Source organism: Halichoerus grypus, chromosome 1 (genome assembly GCF_964656455.1).
Source record: "Halichoerus grypus chromosome 1, mHalGry1.hap1.1, whole genome shotgun sequence".
In the NCBI taxonomy this organism is placed as follows: domain Eukaryota; kingdom Metazoa; phylum Chordata; class Mammalia; order Carnivora; family Phocidae; genus Halichoerus; species Halichoerus grypus.
In genome coordinates this window covers 54,642,741-54,668,170 of record NC_135712.1, presented here as the reverse complement: position 1 = coordinate 54,668,170, position 25,430 = coordinate 54,642,741, and the positions used below count along the sequence as shown (strand labels likewise).

General features: G+C 38.1%; 1 pseudogene; it reads right to left on the bottom strand.

Annotated features, from left to right (window-relative positions):
• LOC118520328 (proteasome subunit beta type-3 pseudogene) overlaps nucleotides 1-25,430 on the bottom strand; it is a 29,496-nt pseudogene that overhangs the window by 3,444 nt on the left and 622 nt on the right.

Here is a 25,430-nt window from a genome sequence, read left to right as displayed (position 1 = left end):
ACCACTTCATTAATCTGTCATGGAGATCAAGTTAGAAAGTTTATGTGATTATCGGGCTTAAAGTTAGCATTATTATTATTGATATTATCAGTAGTAGCAGTATGAATTCATCCATTTGGCTGACAATGGCAGAAAGGGAGAAGAATGGAAGCCTGATGTCTCATACAACTGCATATTCCCAAATGACTAGTGGTTTCCAGTCACAAAAGTGGTTTCCAGATTTCTCCTAGTACCTCTGGTATGGGGTCCCTCACCAAGACCACATAGAGAGGCTACAGGGTCCCTCTCCTGCTATGCTCTAGACCACTTCATTGCCTGAAGGTTTTCATTCTTTCTTGTCTACTCTGCATCATTTCGTCAGATTATTGTCCCTACTCTCTATACAACTGGAACTCATTCCCTTTAAGAAATATTCTGAGTAGGACCTCTTGGGATAAAAGCACCAAATATTCTTGACATCAAGGAAGTCCCAGAATCCCTTTCCTAAACCAATCCTCTCAGTTATATGCCCTATTTGGTCCCTCCTCTTCTGTCAGCAGAATCCAGACCCATGATCTCTCTTCTCCATTTCTGCTATGTTTTGTGGGGCATCTTATTTACATTATATATTTGCTCTGACTAATTTGGAAGTCAGGTGCCCCTGCTTTTTTTTCTGTCTAGTAAATATCCACCTCTAATTTTATACTTAGAGAGAAAAGATGGAATGAGGAAAACAGATATTTGCAATATGCAACTCAGGATAACATTCAGGATATCAAATTATGCAGGCAGTCCGCAGTCAGATATTTAGGTCAGCAGATTTCTTACTTCTCCAAGAAGGAAAGAATATATTTATAACTATAATCATTGGAGTAAATGTTCTGCTTTGATATGGAGACTTGGGAAAGCAGAGGAGTAATTTACTATTTTTTATTTTTTTTTAATTTTATTATGTTATGTTAGTCACCATACATCATTAGTTTTTGATGTAGCGATCCACGATTCATTGTTTTCGTATAACACCCAGTGCTCCATGCAACTACTTTTTTTTTTTTCAAATTTTATTTATTCATTTGAGACACAGAGATATATATAGAGAGAGAGCATGAGCAGTGGGAGAAGCAGAGGGAGAGGGAGAAGCAGACTCCCCGCCGAGCCAGGAGCCTGATGTGGGGCTCAATCCCAGGACCCTGGGATCATGACCTGAGCCGACGGCAGACGCTTAACCATCTGAGCCACCCAGGCGCCCACTACTTTTTATTTTTGAGGGTAGGATCTTAACTTACGGGTCTCAGGGCCTTAGTGTCCTCATCCAAAAATGGATCGAATAATACCTGCCAACATCATAGAAATGTCATGAGGCTCACATCGTATGTGTGAAAGTGACTTTCAAATATTGAAAGTTTTGTAAAAGTTAATTATTATCATTTTTAAATGAGCTGGCTCTTTCTTAGGTATGGTATCTTAAGAAGACCATGGAGGAGATGTTGTAAGTTACCCTCCAACAAATTTCACAGACATTTAAGGAATAAAATATATATTCCTTGCAGATTTATTTCATGTATTTCAGGTCCCAAGGATTTCTAGGAAGTTTTAAATTTGGTTATGATATTTCACAAAACAGCTAAGAATATTTAACGGACTTGATGTCACCTATCAATTAAAGAGAGTTTTTGTGTGTGTTTCAGATGTTTAATCCTTCATGCTATAGCATTAGCACCTCTGATGTTTTTTCTCTACAGATTCAAGGCTGGCCACAGAAGTAGATGGCAGGTGCAATCGCTGAGTGTTGACGTCTGGTCTCAGCAAAGCTGACATAATTTCCTTCCACTGATCAGCTGGTGCCACTCCTGCTTTGTGACAACTTTTTGGAAGAGCAGAACCGTCATGGCCCTTAAGGCAGACTGACCCGGCTTCAAGTTTTAGCTGGGTCTTTTCACTTTAGTTATTTTCCTTCTGTATTTTTTTTTTGCTTTATTATTATTATTTTTTTAAATTTTTAAGCTGTAGATAGTCCTACCTTGCAGTATGTTTGAGGACTAAATAAGGTGAGGAGTATTAAGGAAAAAACCTGGAATTTAAAGATTAAAAAAAAAATTCCTTCCTTTCTTCTTCCTCTACCTCCAAACTGATGCTCTGGCATCTCCAGCTGAGTCCCCAGCCACTTTCCTTGAGCCAAGCGAGGGTCAAGTTAGCATCGAGCTCTGTTGCTGCGTGTCCTCCATTTGGAAGGATTCTGCTGTACAAGCCTATTTCCTAGGTAGGGTGCTAATTGGTTGGTCATATGGAATATAAGTGAATTCAGATCTGTGTCTTGATGAATGCCTGATCATTGAATATGCATCTATTTATCATAGGATAGCAATGACAATTTTTCTCAGAAAGAAACGTTTCTGATTTACATATATGTGGCTGATGCATGAAGTGGGTTTTATAAATCACTATGTCATCACCACAAAAAATGCCCTCTAGCCATATTAAAAAGAGCCCATGACAAGGGGCCTATCAAATTGAATGGAAAGGCCATAAAACCATCAGTTCATTTGACATAAAACTGATATATTATGTGACAATGCTTCAAGTAGAACCCGGGACCCCATTCATCACACAGTCTGCTCATTGGCTAGGTTCTGAGCTGTGTGTTAATGAAACTGTCACGCTCCACTCAAGCTGCAGATTGCAGGCCCCAGTCAGCCCTGGGGACCTACACACCAGAAAATGTTCCCATAGAAAATATGTTTTGTTCACTAATGAACTTTTCTGGGAGAAAGTTGTATCAGGACAGAGGTCACACAGCTTCTTGGGGGATAGTGTCTTCACGTGTAAAGGGTGAGACTAGATCCATGGTTCTCAGTGAGACAAGTGCATCAGACTTATCTGGCTAACCTATAAAAGTGTAGGGGCTAGGGCCCCATCCTAGGACCTGGACATCCCCAGCTTTAAAAAGATCTCTCAGTGATTCCAGTGCTCACCCTGGGTTTAGCCTTTTTTTTTTAAAGATCTATTTATTTGAGAGAGAGAGACCATGAGCTGTGGAGGGGGCTGGGGGGCAGTGAGGGAGAATCATCAAGCAGACTCTCTGCTGAGCATGGAGCCCGACGCAGAGCTTGATCCCAAGGCCCTGAGATCATGACCTGAGCCAAAATCAAGAGTTCAACGCTCAACCGACTGAGCCACCCAGGTGCTCCCCCCGGGCTTAGACTTTTTTTTTTCTTTTTTAAGATTTTACTTATTTATTAGAGAGAGACGGAGAGCATAGAGGGAGAGTGAGAGGGAGAGGGAGAAGCAGACTCCCCGCTGAGCGGAGAGCCCAACATAGACCCTGAGATCATGACCTGAGCCAAAGTCAGACGCTTAACTGACTGAGCTACCCAGGTGCCCCTAGGTTTAGCCTTTTTACTGTGTCATTACAGCACTAACAGCATCAGCATCTGCTGGGAGCTTATTAGAAATGCAGAACCTCAGACCTACCAAATCAGAATCTGAATTTTAACAAATCGCCAGCGACTCAATGCCCATTAAAATTTGAGCAGCATTAGAGAAGTGTTTCACAGCCTTGGCCCCATATTAATATGACTTGGGAAGCCTTTAAAATCCCAATGCCCAGCTGTGTCACGGACTCTAATCAAAACCTCTAGGAGTGGAACCCAGGCATCAGAGTTTTATCTCCCAGATGATTCTAATGTGTAGCCATGCTTGAGAACTACTACCTTAGAACTTCATTTACAGTTTACACCTGAGGCTTCAGCTGGTCCTGAGCACATGACTATGATGGGAGTACGCAGAATCACTGATTTAAGGAGGCGGCTCGCTGTAACAGCAGAAAGGAGAGAGGCATTCTTTATTGAGCTCCTCTTCACCCAGGTACTGTTTCATTCTTTTATATATACCTTCAAGACAACGCTACCAAGTAGGAATTGTTAAATATTTTTAAAATGAGAAAACTGTGGCTCAGAAACATAAAGTGATTTGCCCGAGGTTGTATAGCTAGTGAGCACTGTGCATCCCACGCCAGAAGTCCTGCTCTACTATATTACCCTCTCCTCTCAGGGTTCCATTGCTCCTCTCCCTCTGTACCTCCCAGGATATATTAGGGGTTTTTTTTAGTGGGAGCACAGTTTCAGAAGTGACAGGTAGAAATAGGATGATTGCTCTTTCCAGGATCATTATTTTTTTTAAAGCATCATCAGAATGGAATGTAAAGAAATATCCAAACTCAAAGCTTTCAGGGATAGGATCAGTAGAAACCTGGAGGAGCCCAGAATCGCCCAGCTGGGTGGTGGTGCCAGGTGGGACCTTATCTTAGTGTCTTCACTCCAGTTGACTAATGCAATCTCCTTAGAATGTAATGACCATACTGCTGTGTGAAATTTAGTGCTCACTTAAAAAAGACAAGAACACAGCTTGAGATATAATTGACATACAATAAGCTGCACAAATTTAAAGCATAGTTTGATAAGTATTGGTGTATATATACATTTGTGAAACTATCACCACAATCAAGGTAATGAACATGTCTGCCATCCCTCAAATTTTTCTTTCTCTTTTGTTCAAGATTTTATTTATTTATTTATTTATTTGAGAGAGAGTGGGGGCAGGGGGAGGAACAGAGGGAGAGGGACAAGCCGACTCCACACTGAGAGCTGAGCCCAAGGGGGGCTAGATACTATAACCCTGAGATCATGACCTGAGCCGAAATCCAGAGTTGGCCACTTAACTGACTGAGACACCCAGGCACCCCTCCAAATTTTTCTTTGTGCTTCTTTGTAATAACTCCTTCCTGTCCCTCCCCACTCCCGGGTAACCACTGATCTGCTGTCAGTAGAGATAAGTTTGCCTTTTCTAGAATTTTGTACAAATGGAATCATACAATGTTTACTCCTTTATTAGTCTGGCTTCTTTCCATAATTATTTTGAGATTCATCCAAATTGTTGCATGTATCAAGTGTTTGTTCTTTTTATCATTTGCCCATTTACCAGATGAGGGGCTGTGATACAGTAAGAAATATATATTTGGGGGCACCTGGGTGGCTCAATGGGTTAAGCATCTGCCTTCGGCTCAGGTCATGATCTCAGGGTCCTAGGATCGAGTCCTGCATCGGGCTCCCTGCTCAGCAGGGAGTCTTCTCCTTCTCCCTCTGCCCCTCCCCCCTCTCACGTTCTCACTCGCTCTCTCAAATAAATAAATAAAATCTTAAAAAGCATTAAAATAAAATAAAATATTTGGTTTTTGTCCCTGGTTCCTGACACAAAAATCTTAAAATGCTTGGAATTCTCTGAGGAATGAGTGTCTTTGGGATACTATACTAATGAGATGACTCTTGGCTGAAAGACCCTTAGATAGCTTCAGGATGGAAGCTGGTCACCAGAGAGACCAGGGCATTTTGGAACATTCAGCCCTCCCTCCCCCCCATCTCCAGGGAGGGGAGAGGACCTAGAGATTGAATTAATTACCAATCACCAATGATTTAATCAATCATGCCTTTGTAAGGGAACGCCCATAAAATCTCCTAAACAATGAAGTTCAGAAAGCTTCCAAGTTGGTGAGCACACCAAGGTCCTAGAAGGGTTATATACCTAGAGAAGGAATGGAAGCTTCATGTCCCTTCCCCCATTCCTTGCCTTATTTATCTCTTCCATCTATCTGTTTTTTAGTTGTATTGTTTATAATAAACCGATAATAGTAGGTAAAGTGTTTTCTGAGTTCTGTGAGCAATTCTAGCTAATTATCAACCCTGAGGAGAGGGTAATAAGAACCCCTTTAGTCTAGTCAGTCAGAAATACTTCCAGAGACTTGTGAGTGGAATCTGAAGTTGGTGAAGTCTTGTGGTTCTAAGCCCTAACCTGTGAGGTCTATGCTAACCCCAAGTAGTTAACTTTAGAATTGAACTAAATTGTAGGACACCCAGTTGGTGTCCAGAGTTGGAAAACTCATTGTTTGTGTGGAAAACAAAACCCCATTCATTTGGTGTCAGAGGTATTATGAATAAAAACAGCTCAGACAGGTGTGGTTGTATTACCCCTAAACTGGAAAACCCAAACTAAGTTTCTGTGAACATTATGTATGAGCCTTTGTATGGTCGTATGTTTTCATTTCTCTTGGATAAATATCTAGGAGTGGAATGGCTGGGTCATATAGAAGGTGTATGTTTAACTTTATGAGAAAATTCCAGACTATTTTCCAAAGTGGCATTTTATATTCCCAAAAGCAGTATATGAGAGTTTCATATGTTCCATATATTTACCTACACTTAATATGTTCAATCTTTTAAATTTTAGACATTCTAATAACATCTCCTTGTGGTTTTAATTAGAATTCCCCTAATGACTAATGAGCATCTTTTCATATATTTATTGGAATGTGTGTGTGATCCATTCTAATTTTTTGCCCCCTTTTATGGAGTTGTTTCCCTATTATTGCATTTTGAGGGTTCTCTATACATACTGGATAAATGTAATTTATGTGATTTAAAAATATTTTCTTTCAATCTATGGCTTACCTTTTTTTTTTTTTTTAAAGATTTTATTTATTTTAGAGAGAGAGCATGCAGGTGGAGTGAGGGAGGGGCAAAGGGAGAGGGAGAGAGAGTCTTAAGCAGACTCTGCACTGAACCCACTCAGGATGAGGATAACATGCCAGGTAGGGTATTCCTGGTTGTAGGTTGATTTTCTTTAAGCACTTCGAATATATCATGCCACTCTGTTCTGGCCTTCAAAGTTTCTTCTGAAAAATCAGCAAATAGCCCAGTGGGATTTCCCTCTTACGAACTAATTGCTTATCTCTTGCTGCTTTTAAAATTCTCTCTTTATCTTTAATCTTTGAAATTTTAATTATTATGTGTCTTGGTGTGGGCCTCCTTGGGCTCATCTTGTTTGGAACTGTGTGTTTCTTGAACCTGGATGTCTATTTCCTTCCCCAGGTTAGGAAAGTTTTCAGCTATTATTTCTTCACATTTTTCTGCCCCTTTCTTTTACTTCTCCTGGAGCCCCTATAATGCAAAGTGTTTGTTTGCTTGATGTTGTCCAAAAGAACACTTAACCTATCCTCATTTCATTTTATTCTTTTTTTCTTTCATCTTTATGACCATTACTTTGAACTCTTTATCAGATAGATTGGTTATCTCCATTTCATTTAGTTCTTTTTCTGAGGTTTTGTCTTGCTTTTTCATCTGGAGCATTTTCCTGTCTCCTCATTTTGCTTAATTTTCAGTGCTTGTTTCTATGAAGTAGGTAGAGCAGCTGCTTTTCCTAAGCTTGAAGGAATGGTATTATATGTTGTCATCCCCTGTGTAGACTGTGTGTACCTGGTGACTTTGGCTGGCTGGAGCTGTGACTGGCATGGGCTGGGGATCTTGGGGAACTCTGTGCTGGGGCTGCTCTGGTGGGATGGCCAAAGCTGAAGTGGGTGTAGACCAGGGCGGCCCTGGGGCTGTCTGCATAGGGAGCACCTTGGCAGGGTAGTTTAAACTGAAGTGGACACAGGCCAAGCTGGTCTCAGTGCTCTCTGCACAAAGGGTGCCCTGGCAGTTAAGGCTAAAGTGAGTACAAGCTAGGATGTCCTGGGATTCTCTGAGCTTGGGGCACCCTGGTGTGGCTGCTGAAGCCCAGGTAGGATACAGGCTGGAGGTCCTGGTGGAGCACTGGAGCTGAGGCAGGCTTGGGCTAGTGTTCCTGGGGTGCTTCATATACGAGATGCCCTGTAAGAGGAGCTAGAGCTGAAGTGGGCATGAGCCAGGATGCCCCAGAGCACTCTACACTGGGGATGTCCTAGCAAGTTGTCTGGAGCTGAAGTGGTGTGGGCGTGGAGTGTTGTGGGGGTGCTTATACACCTTTGTCACCTTGGGAAGATGACTGGAGCTGTAGGGAATGCTGACCAGGAGTGTGCCACTGTGTACCACACTGGGGCTGCCTGAGCAAGATAGCTTAGGCTGATGTGGGATAGGGGGCCAGGGGTCACCGTGGCGGTAGGCCAGCTAGGGCCCCCGATCTCTGCTCCCATCCACACTATTAAGGTCGAGAGGGAAATGCAAACCATGGTGTTTGCCAGCCATTCCAACCCAGAGAGCATTCCAGGAGCTCCCGCATCATTTGACAGCATTCTAGGGCAATATTCTAGTTGCTCTTTTAAACTGGGGCTTTTTTTCTGTGCCCAGGACATCTGGGGCTCATGTGGACTAGGGACCTGGGGCTTACTGAGGTGGTAGGCCAGCTATGGCATCTAAACCACGCTCTTATTTGCACTACCAAGGTGGAGAAGGAGCATAAACCATGGTGCTCACCAGCCACTTCGACTGCAGAGAATTCCAACAGCTCCCCTGCTGTTTGGCAGAGTTCTAGGGCTGGATCTTTTATATTCTAGTTGCTCTTGTAAACTGTGGCTTTTTTTCTGTGCCCCAAGGCAGATGAATCTGCTCACTGTTCCTCAGTACCATCCCTCCCTACTGTAGTTTGCAGCATCAGGAAGGGTGGTTCCCTTTGCTACCATGTCTCCATCTCTCTTGCGGTTCTCTCTGTGGTCTATCTTTTGCTGTCCAGAAGCTGTTCACTCAACCCTCCATTCTTCTTCAGGCGGAACTGCTCTATAAATAGGTATAAATTTGGTGTGTCTATGGAGAGGGTGAGTTCAAGGTCTTCCTGTGTTGCCATCTGGACCACTGCCTGTTGTTATTAAAATATGACCTAAGTATGGCAGAGTATATACATCTTAAATATAAGTTCAAGATACATAAAACATTGGATAAATTCTAGATTCTTTCCTCATGTCCATCCCAAACATGCCCTTTCCATCAAATATTAGTTTATCTTATCTTTTTTGAATTTTCTATAAAGGGAATCATACAGTATGTACTCATTTCATCTGTATTAATTCATTAAAAGTTATATCTTCATGATTTATCCATATTGTTGTGAGTCCTCTTTTTCCCGGCTTTGTAGCACTCTATTGTAAGAATATACAACAGTTGACCCATTCTTTTATTGGTAAGTTCAGAGCTATTATGAGTAATACTTTGAACATTCCTGTACATGTATTTTGGTATACATATGTACACATCTATATGGTGTGTATTACTAGAATGGACTTGATGGATTGTAAAGCAGGTCTACTCTTAGCTTTGGTAGATCTTGCAAATCAGTTTTCTAAAAGGGTTATGTCAATTTACTTTCCTACAAGCAAACTGAATGAGAGGTTCGTTTGTTTCACATTCTTGCCAAAATCTTGTAATTTAGGTTTTCACTTGTTTATTTTCATTTTAGCCATTCTTCTCTGTGTGTAGTGGTATCTCTTTGTGGTTCTATTTTTTAGCTTTCTGAAAATTAATGATGTTGACCATTTTTCATGTGCTTTTGATTATTTTAATATCCTCATTTATGAGGGGTGTGTTTTTCTATTTTGCTCATATTAAGTTTACTTCTTTTTCTTATTATAAAAGTTCTTTATATAATATGAATAGGTGTCCCTTGTCTTTTTTTTTTTTTAAGATTTTATTTACTTAGAGACAGAGCACAAACAGGGGGAGGGACAAAGGAGGGGGAAAGGGAGATGGACAAGCAGACTCCCTGCTGAGTGGGGATCCCAATGTGGGGCTCATTCCCAGGACCCTGAGATCATGAGCTGAGCTGAAGTCAGATGCTTAACTGACTGAGCCACCCAGGCACCCCAGGAGTCCCTTGTCTTATACATGTATTTCAAATAATGTATCCCAGATCATGGCTTCCATTTTTGTTCTCTTAATATGTCTTTTTAAAAAAGTTTTCTTGAGGTATAATTTACATGTCATTAAATTCATCCATTTCAAGTGTATGGCTTGAAGATATTTAGTGAATTTATTCAGACAACCAGCACTATAACCTAGTTTTAGATTTAATTTCCAGAACCAGAAATTGGAGGGGTAAAATTTATCATATTCTATACTTTGGTTTTGTAGGGAGGGTTCACCCCACAAAGAGGGTTCATGTCATTGTAGCCAGATGTCCCACAAGTCAATAGTTTTATCATAAACATAAAATCTTAATTGTAATGCAGTCTAGTTTATTAATCCATTCTTTCATGATTAAAACTTCTTGTGTCCTAAGAAGTACCAGGGGATTTTTCTCTTATCTTTACTCTGAGAACCAGGTAGGACTCTTGGAGATAAACCTTACAAAATTCACATGGGGGGCCTTCCCTTATGCTGGGGCCCCAGTAATGTTCATTTCTTAAGCTAGTTCACACTCAGTCTTCAACAATTAGCCATTTGCCCTGTAAGTGATTTACTCTTGCTGGTTCCAGCAGTGTCTTCTGCTCCCAGTAGGCTGTGATTCTCTGTATTCCTCTGTCTCCCATGTTCAGAGCAGTTTGCCCTGTGACTTCAATTCTCTGATGTATCTAAGAGATTTATTCAGATTTATCTGGTTGTCAGGTTGGGGTGAGAGTGATGATTTCCAGGCTCTTTACATGTTGGACCAGAAACTGGAAGTCCTTATGTTTACTTTTGATACTGATTTTTAGCTCAATACTATGGTCAGGAAATATATTCTGCATTATTCCAACTCTTGAAAGTTGTTGACAGTTGCTTTGTGGCAGAGCATATGGTCTGCTTTGGTCAGCCTTTCCCATGTACCTGAAGAGAAAATGTATTCTGCAGTTGTTGCGAGTAGTATTCTATATAGGTCAATAAGGTCTGTTTGTTCTATCACTTATTGAGACAGATATAGGAAATATCCCAATAGGGTTATGGATTTATTTGTTTCTCCTGTAGTTTAACAAAGGCTTTGTTATTAGATGTACGCAAGTTGAGGATTGTTATATCTCCCTTGAAATGAGCCTTTTATTATTGTATCTCTAACACTAGTAATATTTCTTACCTTAAAGTCTATTCTATATTAATGTAGTTACACCAAACATATTTAGGTTAGTGTTTGCATATGATTTTTAAATATATTTTTAATTTCAACATTTCTGTGTTCTTACATTTAAGGTGATTCCATTCAAAATATAAAATAGTTGGGTTTTTTTGTTTGTTTCTTGTGTTCTATGCTTATAATCTGAGCTTCCAGTCCTTGCCTTTCAGTTAGAAAATTAAGGTTACTGCTATTTAATGTAACACTAATATATTTGCTGTTTAAATCCACCATATTTTATGTGTTTTATATGTGTCTTCTCTGCTTTGTTCCTCTTTTTTTCCTTCTTCTGAAGTGTTTTTATTCCATTTTCTTTTCTGTTGGTTTTATGGTAATATGTTCTCTTATACTTTTAGGCAGTTAGCCTGGAGATAACATGCATCCTGACTAATTACTTTGTATATAGCTAGTACTTTTACCACTTTCTGAGTCATGCAAGAATCTTACCACATTTTTAACTCATTAACAAACTCTGCATTTTTATTGTATTTATATTATATTTTGAATTATATTTATTTTATTGTCAATATGGGTTTACAGTTGACCATTGAACAACATGAGTTTGAACTATATGGGTCCATTCACATGTGGATTCTTTTCAATAAATACGGCCTAGAACTGTACATGTATTTTCTCTTTCTTGTGATTTTTCTTAAGATTTCCTTTTCTCTAAATTACTGTATTATAATAATACAGTATGTAGTGCATATCACATACCAAATATGTGTTAATTGACTGTTTATGTTTTGGGAAAAACTTCTGGTCAAAAATAGGTTATTAAGTTTTGGGGAAGTCAAATGTTACATGTGGTTTTTTGACTGTCCCTAACCACCCATTGTTCCAGGGTCACCTGCACTTGTTTGTTTTCCCCTGTTGGTGCTCTTTATTCCTTCTTGCATTAACGGTCTTCCATTTGGAACATTTTTCTTCTGCCTAAACTCTTTTTAGTAAATAAGGTTCTATAAGCAATAAATTCAGTTTATATTTGTCTCAGAGACATTGATTAATCCTCAGTTTTAGAGGACATGTTAACTGGAAATGGAATTCTGAATTGGTAGTTGCTTTCAATATTTAAACATATCAATGCATTATCGTCTGGCTTCCAGTGTTTCTTGTATAAAATTAGCTGTTTTATTGTAGTTTTTTAAAATCCCATAATACTTTAAGATGTATTATTTTTCCAGCAGTTTTTTTATGATGTGCCTGAGTGTGGCAGCAGCAGTTTCTTCTCTTCCCCCTGCCCCTTTCTTCCTCTTTCATCATCTAAATATTACTTGGGGTTTGAATAGCTTCTTCAACCTGTGGCTTGATTTGTGTGTGTGTGTGTGTGTGTGTGTGCGCGCGCGCACATGCCACTTTGGAAAATTTGTAGTTATGATCTCTTTAAATAATATTAATGGGGTGCCTGGGTGGCTCAGTCTGTTAAGTGTCCGATTCTTGGTTTTGGCTCTGGTCATGATCTCAGGGTCCTGGGATCAAGCCCTGTGTTGGGCTCTGGGCTCAGCTCAGAGTCTGCTTGTCCCTTTCCCTCCCCCTTTCATGCTCACACTCTCTTTCTCTCAAATAAATAAATAAAACCTTTAAAAGATTTATGGCCCATTCTCTCTCTCTTTTCCTTCTGGGAATCCAATTACATGTATGTTAGGTGCTTTTACTTTTACACTTTACTGAATTTTCTATGTTTTTTGCTCTCTAAACTTCAGCCTAGAGATTTTCTGTGTTATCTTCCTATTCACCAATCCTCCCCTCTGCTGTGTCTAATGTTCTATTAAACCCATCTATGAATACTAAAGTTCATTTTTAGTTTTGAAATTTTACTTAAATTCTAATTTATCATCTTTTCATCTGTCTTCTCAAATATATTAGTTATAGTTGTTTTGAAGTTTTGTCTCCTAATGAATGAATCTGGAATACCTGTGGGTCTGTTTCTGTTGTCTGTTATTTCTCTTGGTTTTCAGTCATTTAGTCCTGTTTCTCAGCATGCTTGGTAATTTTTGTGTGTGTGCGGAATGCCAGTTGTTATGTATAAAAAAAAACAAAAACTGAGGAGACTCCAAATTATGGTTATCTTCTTCTAGAGAGATTTTTATCTTCTAGCAGACAGATAGAGCATGGGCAGATCACTTTGATCCAATCAAGTCTGATCTAGTTCTGGTTTGTCCTTACCCCTGAGATTCTTAGGGTTCTCAGGGGAATACCTCTATTATTTGTGAGACCTGAACTTCAATTTTGAGCTATTGTGATATATTGTAAGAAATATATATTTGGTCTTCATCCTCATTCCAAGCACAAAGCCCTAAAACCCTTGGGGATTTCTTAAGGGATAAGAGTGATAAATGTGTCTTTTTATTCATAGCAAGCCTCTTTCAACCACACCTTACTTTATGTTAATGAGATAACTTTTGGAAAGCCCCTAAGGATAAGAATGGGGACTGGTTGCCAGGGAAACCAACCATGTGATTAGAGGGTTGGATCTTTCAGCCCTACTCCATGATCTCCAGGGAGTGAGAAGGCCTGGAGGTTGAGTTAGTCACTAATAACTAATAATTTAATCAATCATGTCTATGTAATGAAGCCTCCATGAAAGTCCCTGAACTACAAGGCTCACAGGGCTCTTCAGTTGGTGAACACTTGGAAGTTCTGGGAGGGTGGTACTACTGGAGAGGGCATGGAAGCTCTCTCCCCCTTCCTACTACCTTGCCCTATGCATCTTTTTTATCAGGCTGTTCCTGAATAGTATCCCTTTATAATAAATAAGCAACTTAGTAAGCAACTATTTTCCTGAGTTCTGTGAGCTATTTTAGCATACTGTCAAATCCCAGGGTAATAAGAACCTCTGATTTATATAGCAAGCTGGTTGAAGCCCAGGTGACAAACTGGACCTGTGATTGGCACTTTAAGTGGGAAGGCAGTCTTGTGGAACTGAGCCCTCAACCTGTATGAACTGATGCTATCTCCAGGTAGATAGTGTCAGGATTAAATTTGTAGGATGGGAAATGTGTGTCCACCAGAAAGTGGGAAAATTTCTTGGTGTGTGTTTGTGTGTTGGACAGAAACAACCCCCACAAATTTGGGCAGCCTGAGTATGCTGTGAATAGAAAGAAAAAAATAGGTGTTTTGTTTTTCTCTCTCTTTTTAAAGAAAGGCAGACTGCTACATGCAGCACCTCATTTGGATGTGTCTGGAGTCTTGGCCATTTGACTGCCCTATATTCTCCTATGAATGGACCTTAAGAGCTTGTTTGGGGGTTCTAGCAGGGAATCAAGGCTACTTGTACACCCTTGATGGAAGAATGGTCCTCCTCTTCAGAGAAGTTCATCCTCTTCAGCCGAGCACGCAGCTTCTGGTGGGACACACATGGACCAGTGAGGAAGGAAGGGAACATCCACCTACTTAGCCAGATCAGCTGAATCAACCCTGGCAATCGATAGGGTGACAGATGTCACAGCCAGATTGTTCTCACATCCAAGAGGTGTTTTGCCTTATACATTTTCTCTCTAGAATCCTGGCAATGCCTAAATCTCAGCTTAGCTTTATAGCCTCTTAGCAACTCATTTCTTCTTGATTTCTAGATTCTTGTCCGGCACGTGTGCAACTGAGGAATTGGCAATTGCTTCAAGGGAGGGGGGGAAAGGAAATGAGAATGTCAGTTTCACTTCTGTACAGTTTTGTCTCTAGGACATTGGTATCAGGTTCTGCTTGTCATTAGCCATGAACTCCACTTTATTTTTTGTCTCCCTAATCTGGTACTTTCTTGAGCAATATGTAGTTACTTCTCAGTATCCATGCCCTTGAATATACAGATGCCTCCAGGAGAAAATACAGCCTTGCTTTCTCTTTGGAATCATGGCTCCTCAACTCCTGGCTATCCTCATTATTCTCTGATGCTTTCAATTAGCTGTCTTTAAAACATTTTTTATCCAATTTTTTATAGTTTTTCTCAACTAAAGTGTTAGTGATACCAACTTCAGCAAAAACCATAATGTAGAAGATTTAAAATACATTTTTATTTCCTTTTAAAGAAATCTCTAATTTTATAAACCCTAAATTCTAAATGTATGGAGAATGTCAGTCCTGCTTTTCTAAGGATCTTTTGTCTGGTACATTGAATACTTTAAGTTGTGGTTGTTTATTAGTTCTAAATCCATTATTAAATAATATGTAGTTATAACATTTTAAAATAATTATTTCTAAGGGAAAAAACTTTGAATTTATATTCAGTCAAAATATGGGAATATGGTAATGCCTCAGAAATGAAGCAACAGTTTTAGAAGGAGCCAATTACTTTTTCTGAAATAAGAAGTAACAAAAAGAATGTAAGATGTATAAACAAAATATATTAAATATAAAGAAAAATCTAAACCTTGCTTATATCCAATTTTAATTCACTTTAAATCAAGTCCAGAAGGAAAAAGAAGTCTTGCTATGTCCAAAAGATCCTAAAGAAATGAAGACGAGGTAAGAAACTATATAAGACAAATACCAAACCCCATTATTATATATACCATTAGACTGAGTAAATTTAAATCTGGAAAATCATCAAGTTCATGTCAGTAACCATTTACCATAAGAAAAACTGAAAAATATTTTTCCCAAATCAAAGACTAAAAATTGGAGCTCTAAGGATGACTCTCCAGGGCACCAAAATTTTAATTCGGATGTATTGGTTTCATCCCTGTGTTTATACAGCAACAGGTTTTTCTTACTACGAGAAATGACAAAACAACATTAAAAAGCTGTACTGATGCTAAGTTGTACCTCAGTAGCCACTTGCATATAGATCAGAACTAGAAAAAATTAGTTCAGTAACAGATTTATTAGAGCAAGGAACTGAGAGTGATCATTAAAATTTTTCATTACTGTTATGTTTATATACTGATATTTTGCATTAAATATAGATTTAAAAGCAAGATTATATATACATAAAAATTGGAGTAGAAAATACTCTAAGGGTGGAACTATAGATGGTATTTTTTTCTCCTATGTTTCTATAGTTTGAAATTTGCTGTATTCAGCATGCATTACTTTCTTAATAAAAAATACTATTAAAATAGTTTAGTATTAGTAAAATTCTGTGAAAGCTACAATATGTTGGTGTGTAGTCTCACTCTGTGGTAGCTGCTCCTTACTATCATAAATCAGCCTTTGATGAGCTTTAACCATTCAGAACACTGAGAAGATCCTGTCTGCCTCCTATCCCAAAGGAAGATATGTAGACTCTTACTAACCCAAATAGACCAGACCGGGGATGGTCTCATGGCATAGACTGGGTGGCACTGATGCTGACAATTAATGAAGAGCAGTTAGGTGTGTAATTCCATCAGTGGCTTTTCATCAATTTTGTGAGATTTTGTCTACTTAGGCCTGGTAGGGAAGAGAAGATTGGCAGATACCTACTTATCAAGCAGTAGTTGGGGTGAAATCTGAGTAAATTTTTTGTCATATGGTTTTGGGAAAAAAAAAGTTTTAATCAACCTTAATCAATTATACCTTGGTTTCATTTTCATCTTCATTATAATTTTTAGTCTTTCTTTTTTGTTCATGGAAATCCTGAAAAATAAGCCAATCATTTTGAACATCTCATCAACATTTTTGTCCTATCCTTTGTAAAATTTTACTTCTGGAGATCTACCCAAGTCCTCTTTGCTGAGTTTTATTCTGTATGCTCAGGGATAACTGGAAGACCCAGGAAAAGGTTCACTGGCTACAAACTGACTGGGGATTATTACAACAGTGGCAAGCCCAATCATTTGCTCTATCAGTGATATTATAAGTATCCCAGGTTTCACTGAAATTTCCAGGGAGAATATAGAAAGTCATCTATAGACCATGATTGAAAGCCCTCTCTAGGTTGCACTTATTTTTCAAGTCATTATCCTTGCCTAGAATGGCTACTCTGTCCTCTTATATAAGTTCCATTTGATTCACAAGACCCATTTACTCAATGAATATTAACTGAATACCTATATTATGGCAGATAATGTTTCAGGCAATGGACAAATAATAATAAACAAAGCAAGATTTCTGTTCTCATGAAACTTGTATTACAAAAAAGACAAAAGACAAGTAAACAACTGAATTTCAGATTAAAAGGGGGGAAGGTATCTGTGGTAGAGAAGAGGTCTGTTTTCATCGTGGCACTCAAGGAAAACTACTCTGAGATCACATTTGAGCAGAGAACTGAAAGAGTGCAAGAGTGAAACATGTAGTCTAAGGAAAGAATGTTTCATGTGGAGAGTACCTAAGGTAAGGTCCTAATATGATTGAAAATCAGCAAGAGGTAATTTGTTTCTCCATTTTCAGTGAGAAACTCTGATTCTCCCAGCTCACAATGACCAAACTCTTATAATAGCACCTGTCTGTGTCATTCATTTGGCACCAAATGTATGTTGCATTATAATACTAGCCATCTTTGAGAAGTTGAGATGCTTGCTCTCCACTTAAGACTTAACAACTTCTGGGTGCCTGGGTGGCTCAGATGGTTAAACGTCTGCCTTTGGCTCAGGTCATGATCCCAAGGTCCTGGGATCGAGTCCCGCATCGGGCTCCCTGCTCCTTGGGAGCCTCCTTCTCCCTCTGCCTCTCTCTCTCTTTGTCTCTCATGAATAAATACATAAAATCTTTAAAAAAAAAAAAAAAAAAAAAGACTTAACTACTTCCAGCCAGGGACCTTGTCTTATGCCTCTTGATATACTAAAAGCCAAAAATAGTACTCATATAACAAACATTCAATAAACACTCATGATGACCGTGATCCAATGTAATCACCTGTGTTGTTGTCATGCCCTCAAGGAGCTTGTCAACTCTTGACTGAGAGCAGTGAGAGGCACTGACTATCTAAAAAAATCATATTCAATAAATATATGTTGGTTCTTGAACTTCTATTTAGGTTTATTTTATAATCTGATAATTTTATAAATGTGTTCATAATTTATTAAAACAATACACTTTTTTTTAAAGATTTTATTTATTTGACAGAGAGAGAGAGAGGGAACACAACAGGGGGAGTGTGAGAGGGTGAAGCTGGCTTCCTGCTGAGCAGGGAGCCCCATGAGGGGCTCAATAGATCCCAGGACCCTGGGATAATGGCCTGAACTGAAGGCAGACACTTAACGACTGAGCCACTCAGGCACCCCAAAACAATACACTCTTAATTGAAATTACAATCAAAGTGGATCTCCTTTAGTTGAAGAAAAATGGCTTTTGTCATAGGCTGTTAGCATGAAAATGAAGTTTTTCTTGAACTGAAATAATGCAAACTAATAACTACAGCTTATAATTAGCCTTGCCTTTTTCATATAATAGTGTTTCAAGACCAAAGTCAAGGCCTCTGATGCTAGTTTCTTACACCATTGCTATTTTCTCTGAGCTGAGATAGCACATTGACAGATTATTCACACTGCAGAACTGTGTTATTGTAATACTGGAATCCTAATAGTGGTTGTAAAATTTCATGGTTTAAGAAAATGATACAACCCCATGGAGACATGTTGTAAATAAACAGCAATATGATGTTTGAAATTAAAAGGTGAAACATTTGTACATTGCCTTTTTAAAAGTGCTGATCAAATACCATCAATTTTGAAGTGAGAATACTGTAATTGTGGCTTTATTCTGAATTAGAATAATGACTACCTCTGATAATAATGTTCTAATGTTGTTTTACTTCTGCATTTACCCAAAGAAACAACCTGGGATTTTCAAGTAGTCAGTATGTATGTATGTGGATGTATGTATGTATGTATTGATTGGTATATAATTTTGTATTTGTTTCAGGTGTACAACATAATGATTTGCTATTTAAAATTGTACATTAAGAAATGGTCACACCACGTATGTGTAGTTACCATTCGTTCTCCACATCCTCACCAACATTTGTTATTTCTTGTCTTTTTGATAATGACCATTTTGACAGGTATGAGGTGATATTTCATTGTGATTTTTGATTTGCATTTCCTTGATGGTTAGTGATGGTGAGGATCTTTTCATGTGCCAGTTGGCCATCTACAGGTCTTTGGGAAAATGTCTATTCAGGTCTTCTGCCCATTTTTAAAATTGGATTTTTTATATTGAGTTTTATGATTTTTTTTTTTAAGATTTTATTTATTTTAGAAAGAGAGCGTTGAGGGAGCAGAGGAAGGAGAAAAAGGGGAGAGAAGGAGAATCTGAAGCAGATTCCATACTGAGCATGGAGCCCAACGTGGGGCTCGGTCCCATGACTGTGAGATCATGACCTAAGCTGAAACCAAGAGTCCAATGCTTAACCAACTGAGCCACCCAGGTACCCCTTTATGAGTTCTTTAGATTGTTTTTTGGATGTTAACCCCTTATTGGATATATCATTTGCAAATATCTTCTTGGAGAAGATTTCCTTTTCATTTTGCTGATGGTTTCCTTCACCTTCTGATAGTTTTTAGTTTTTTGTGGTTCTATTTATTTTTGCTTTTGTTGTCCTTGCCTGAAGAGACAGATCCAAAAATACCATTAAGTCCATTGACAAAGAGCTTACTGCGTATTTTTTTTTTTTTTTAAGTTTTATTTATTTGAGAGAGTGGGCAGGGTGGGGGGGGGGTAGGCAGAGAGGGAGGGAGAGAGAGCATCTCAAGCAAGCTCCATGGCCAGCATGGAGCCCTATGCAGGGCTCTACCTCATGACCCTGAGATCATGATGTAAGCTGAAATCAAGAGTCAGATGCTTAACCCACTGAGCCACCCAGGTGCCCTTGCCCAAGTTTTCTTCTAGGAGTTTTGTGTTTTCAGATCTTATATTTTAGTCTTTAATCCATTTTGAGTTTATTTTTGTATATGGTATAAGAAAGTGGTCTAGTTTTATTCTCTGGAATGTAGCTGTCCAGTTTTCCCAGCCCCATTTATTATTATATAATAATAGAGACTGTCTTTTCCCCCCACTGTATATTTTTGCCTCCAGTGTTGTAGATTAATTGACTATATAAGCATGAGTTTACTTCTGGGCTTTCTATTCTGTTCCATTAATCTATGTATCTGTTTTTGTGTCAGTATCAAATTGCTTTGCTTACTATAGCTTTGTAGTATAGTTTGAAATCCAAGAGTAAGACACTTTTAGCTTTGTTCTTTCTCAACATTCTTTGGCTATTTGAGGTCTTTTGTGGTTCCATACAAATTTTAGGATTATTGGCCTTAGTTCTGTGAAAAATGCCATTGGTATTTTGATAGAGATTATACTGAATCTGTAGATTGCTTTAGGCAGTATGGGCATTTTAAGAAAATTCTTTTAATCCATGAACACAGTATATCTTACCCTTCATTTGTGTCATCTTCCATTTCTTTCATCAATATTTTATAGTTTTAAAGTACAGATCTTTCACCTTCTTGGTTAAATTTATTTCTAGGTATTTTATTCCTTTTGATATGATTGTTAATGGGCTGTTTTCTTAGTTTCTCTTTCTGATAGTTTATTAGTGTGTAGAAATGCAGCAGATTTCTGTATATTGATTTTTGTATCCTGTAGCTTTACTGAACTCATTTAATAGTTCTAACAGTTTTTTGGTGGAATCTTTAGGTTTTTTAATATATAGTATCCTGTCATCTGCTAATAGTGACAGTTTTACTTTTTCCTTTCCAATTTGGATGCTTTTTATTACTTATTTTCTTGCCTAATAGCTGTGACTAGGACTTCCAATACTATGTTGAATAAAATAGGTGAGAGTAGACTTGTTGTCTTGTTCCTGATCTTATAGGAAAAGTTTTCAACTCTTCATCATTGAACATGCTGTTAGCTGTGGGTTTGTCATATATAGCCTTTATTATATTGAGGTACACTCCCTCTACATCCACTTTGTTGAGAATTTTATCATGAATGGATGTTGTACTTTGTCAAATGCTTTTTCTGCTTTTATTTAGATGATCATATGATTATTCTTCATTTTGTAAAAACGATATACCAGATTCATTGATTTGCAGATATTGAACCCCCTTTGCATCCCTGGAATAAAAACCACTTGATAATGGAATATGATCCTTTTAATGTATCGTTGAATTCCATTTGCTAATATTTTGTGGCCAATTTCTGCATCTCTGTTAATCAGGGATATTGGCTTATAATTGTTTGTTGTTGTTGTTGTTGTTTTGTATGGTCTTCATCTGGTTTAGGTATCAGGGTACAGCTGGCCTTGTAGAATGAGCTTGAAAGCATTTCTTCCTCTTCCATTTTTTTTTTTTTTTGGAATAGTTTGAGAAGGATAGGTATTAACTCTTCTTTAAATGTTTGGTAGTATTTTACCTGTGTAGCTGTCTGGTCCTGGACTTTTATTTGGGAGTTTTTTGATTACTGATTCAATTTCTTTACTAGTAATCGGTCTATTCAAAATTTCTATTTCTTCCTGATTTAGTCTTAGAAGATGTCATATTTTTAAGAATCTATCCATTTCTTCTAGGTTGTTTTGTTAGCATATAATTGTTTATAGTCATTTTTAAATGATCTTTTGTATTTCTGTGGTATCAATTGTAAATTCTCTTTCATTTTTGAGTCTGGCTGAAGGTTTATCAATTTTGTTTATCTTTTCAAAGAACCAGTTCTTAGTTTCATTATCTTTTCAGTTTTTTAAATCTCTATTTCATTAGTTTATGCTTTGATCTTTATTTCCTTCCTTCTACTAACTCTGTTCTTTGGTCTTTTTCTAGTTGCTTTAGATGTAAGGTTAAGATTGTAATGAAATTCATACCTTTTGACCACCTTCACCCATTTTGACAGCCCCCCTACACCATACGCACATGCAACTACTAGTCTGTTCTCTGTAACTATGAACTTTTGTTTTGTTTTGTTTTTTTAAGATTCCACATAAAAGAGAGATCATACAGTATTTGTCTTTCTCTAATTTCATAGCATAATGCCTTCAAGGTCCATTTATTTTGTCACAAGTGCCAAAACTTCGTTCTTTTTAATAGCTGAATATTTCGTGTGTGTGTGTGTGTGTGTGTGTGTGTGTGTGTGTATCACTTCTTCTTTATTCATTCATCCATTGGTGGACACTTAGGTTGTTTCCATGTCTTGGCTATTATAAAAACACTTCAATGAACATGGGATGCATATATCTTTTGAAATCAGTGTTTTCATTTTCTTAAGATAAATACCCAGAGTGGAATTGCTGGATCATATGGTAGTTCTACTTTGAATTTTTTGAAGAACTTCCACGTTGTTTTCCATAGTGGTTGCACCAATTTACATTTCTACCAACAGTGTACAAGGGTTCTCTTATCTCTACATGAATGCCAGCACTTATTATTTCTTGTCTTTTTGATACTAGCCATTCTTACATGTGTGAAATATCTGTGATTTTGATTTGCATTTCCCTGATGATTAGTGGTATTGACCATATATCTTGATGTACCTGTTGGCCATCTGTATGTCTTGTTTGGAAAAATGTCTATTCAGATTCTCTGTCCATTTTTTAATTGTTTGGTTTTTGTTGTTGTTTTTGAGTTGTGTAAGTTCTTTATGTTTTGGATAGTAGTTCCTTATCAGATATATGATTTGCAAATATCTTCTCCCATTCAGTTTGTTGCCTTTTCATTACAGTGATAGTTTCCCTTGTTTTGCAGAAGCTTTTTAGTTTGATGTAGCCCCATTTGTTTTTACTTTTGTTGCCTTTGCTTTTGGTGTCAGATAAAAAAAATTCAATGACAAAACCAGTGTCAAGGAGCTTACTGCCTTTTGTTTTCTTAGAGTATTTTGGTTTCAGGTCTTCAAGTCTTTAATAATTTGGAGCTAATTTTTGTGTGAGATGTTAGGCGTGTGTGTGTGTGTGTGTGTGTGTGTGTGTATAAGAACCCCCCCTTTTTTTTTTGAGTGGGCTCTGGGGACTGAAAATAAGTCCCTTTGGGCTTTTAGTCTCCTGGTGGTGATTTTGTCCTTTTCAAAAGGACAAATGTGAACAATGACTCCCATGCCTCACACTGCATCCTGGTCCACACATTTAGCATGGCTTGTGCTATGGTTTCAAGCAGGTGCTCTGGATCCATGTTTGACTCCCAAAGAGATGCATACATGCCATACATTTGTTTATTGCACATGCTGCTGACCACAAAGTTGTCAGTCATCATGGGGCAGCTGATGAGATGTAGAGAGCAATGAAGGGCTTAAAGATCTTTGGGACCAACCCAAAGTGTAGTATTGGCCAAACTGTTTCTCAGAGGAGGTTGGCCACTATGCTCACGAGGCTTGATCTGCCAACCATACTTTAGCTCATACAGGTTCATCCAGAACTTGAGGTGCTGGGCAATAGTCTGGACATTGATGGTGAGTCCAGCCAGTCTGATATACGGACAGTCAGCCACGAGAAAGATCTTCTGGAATTCTGTGGTCACCACCTGGCCCTGGAAAGTAGAACTAATAATTATATTAGTTTTATTTGTTTTATTATTTTTATTGAGGTGTAATTAACATACAATGTTGTATTTAGTTTCAGGTGTACAACATTGATTCAAGAATTTTATATATTACTTGATACCCACTGTGATCACTGCAGTCACTGTCACCATACAATGTTATTACAATATTATTAACTATATCCTCTATGCTGTACCTTTCATCTCCATGACTGATTTAAATATTTTATAACTGGAAATTTGTACCTATTAAATCTCCTTTATTTCACCCAGTCCCCTCCTCTCTGGCAGCCACCAATTTGTTCTCTGTATTTAAGAGTCTGTTTTCTGTTTGTTCATTCGTTTTGTTTTAGATCCCAAATATAAGTGAAACCATATGGTATTTGTCTTTTTCTGTCTGACTTGATTCACTTAGAATACTGTGTAGGTCGTGCTCGCTTCGGCAGCACATATACTAAAATTGGAAGAATACTGTGTAGGTCCATCTATGTTGTCACAAATGGCAAGAATGCATCCCTTTTTATGGCTGAGTAATATTCCAGCACACGCACACATACCACATATTTATCCATTCATCTATTGATAGACACATAGGTTGCTTCCATATCTTGGCTATTAAAAATAATGCTGCAATAAACATAGGGGTGCATATATCTTTTCAAATTAGTGTTTTTGTATTCTTTGGGTAAATACTCAGTAAAGAAATTACTGGATCCTATGGCATTGCTGTTTTTAATATTTTGAGGAATCTCCATACTGTTTTCCACAGTGGCTGTACCAATTTACATTCCTACCAACAGTGCACAAGATTTTTTTTCTCCACATTTTTACCACCACGTTATTTCTCATCTTTTTGACAATAGCCATTCTGACAGGTATAAGGTGATAACTCATTGTAGTTTTGATTTGCATTTTCCTGATAATTAGTGATGTTGAGCATCTTTTTGTGGGTCTGTTGGCCATCTGTGTTTCTATGGAAAATGTCTATTGAGGTCCTCTGCCCATTTTTTGATTGAGTTATTTTTTGGTTGTCAAGTTGTATACACTCTTTATATATTTTGGATATTAAGCCCTTATCAGATATATCAGTTGTGAAGATCTTCTCTCATTCAGTAGGTTGCTTTTTCATTTTAATAGTTTCCTTAGCTTTTTATTATAAAAAGTTTTATATAAAAACTTTTTATTTTGTTGGTAGTCCCAGTAGTTCATTGTTGCTTTTGTTTCCTTTGCCTTAGAGACATGTCTAGAAAATGTTGCTAAGGCTGATGTCAAAGAGATTACTGCATGTATTTTCTTCTAGAAGTTTTGTGGTTTCGGGTCTCACATTTAGGTCTTTAATCTATTTTGAACTTATTCTTGTGTAGGGTGTTAAGGAGGTGGCTCAGTTTCATTCTTTTGCATGTAGCTGTCCAGTTTTCCCAACACCATTTATTGAAGAGACTTTTTTCCCCACTGTATATTCTTGCCTCCTTTGTTGTAGATTAATTGACCATGTAAATGTGGGTTTATTTCTGGGCTCTCTATTCTATTGATCTATGTGTCTATCTTTGTGCCATACTGCTTTAATTATTATAGCTTTGTAGCGTATATCTTGAAATCTAGGATTGTGATACCTCTAGCATTATTCTTCTCTCTCAAGATTGCTTTGGCTATTTGGGGGTCTTTTTTGGCTCCATACAAATTTTAGTATTATTTTGGTTCTGTAGAAAGTGCTGTTGGTGTTTTAATCAAGGTTGCATTGACTCTGTAGATTGCTTTGGGTATTGTGGACATTTTAACAATATTAATTCTTTTAATCCATTGGCATTAAATGTCTCTTATGTGGGCTGCTTGTGCCCTGCTTTTGTGGCTAAGCCACTTTAGTCTTTATGTCAGCCTGTTGCAATGAACCCACTGACTGCTGTGGGCACACTAGGCAGGGTTTGGTCCCTGTACTGATGAGAGGCCTCTCAAGGCCACCGTGTTAGGCAGGGTTGGCAGTCAGGGTAGCTGTCTGCAATTAGCCTCTCTGCCAGTTGCAGGCACACCAAAAGGCAGGGCTTGCTCCCTGCAAGGCCAACTGAGAGGCTTTCATTGGTGGGCTGCGGTCAGACTAAGCAACTGCAGTTAGCCTCTCTGCCACAGGTACAGGCGCAGAAGTGGCTGAGCTTGCTTCCTGTGCAGCCAGCTAAGAGGCTCAGTTGGTGAAACTGTGGGCACACTGGT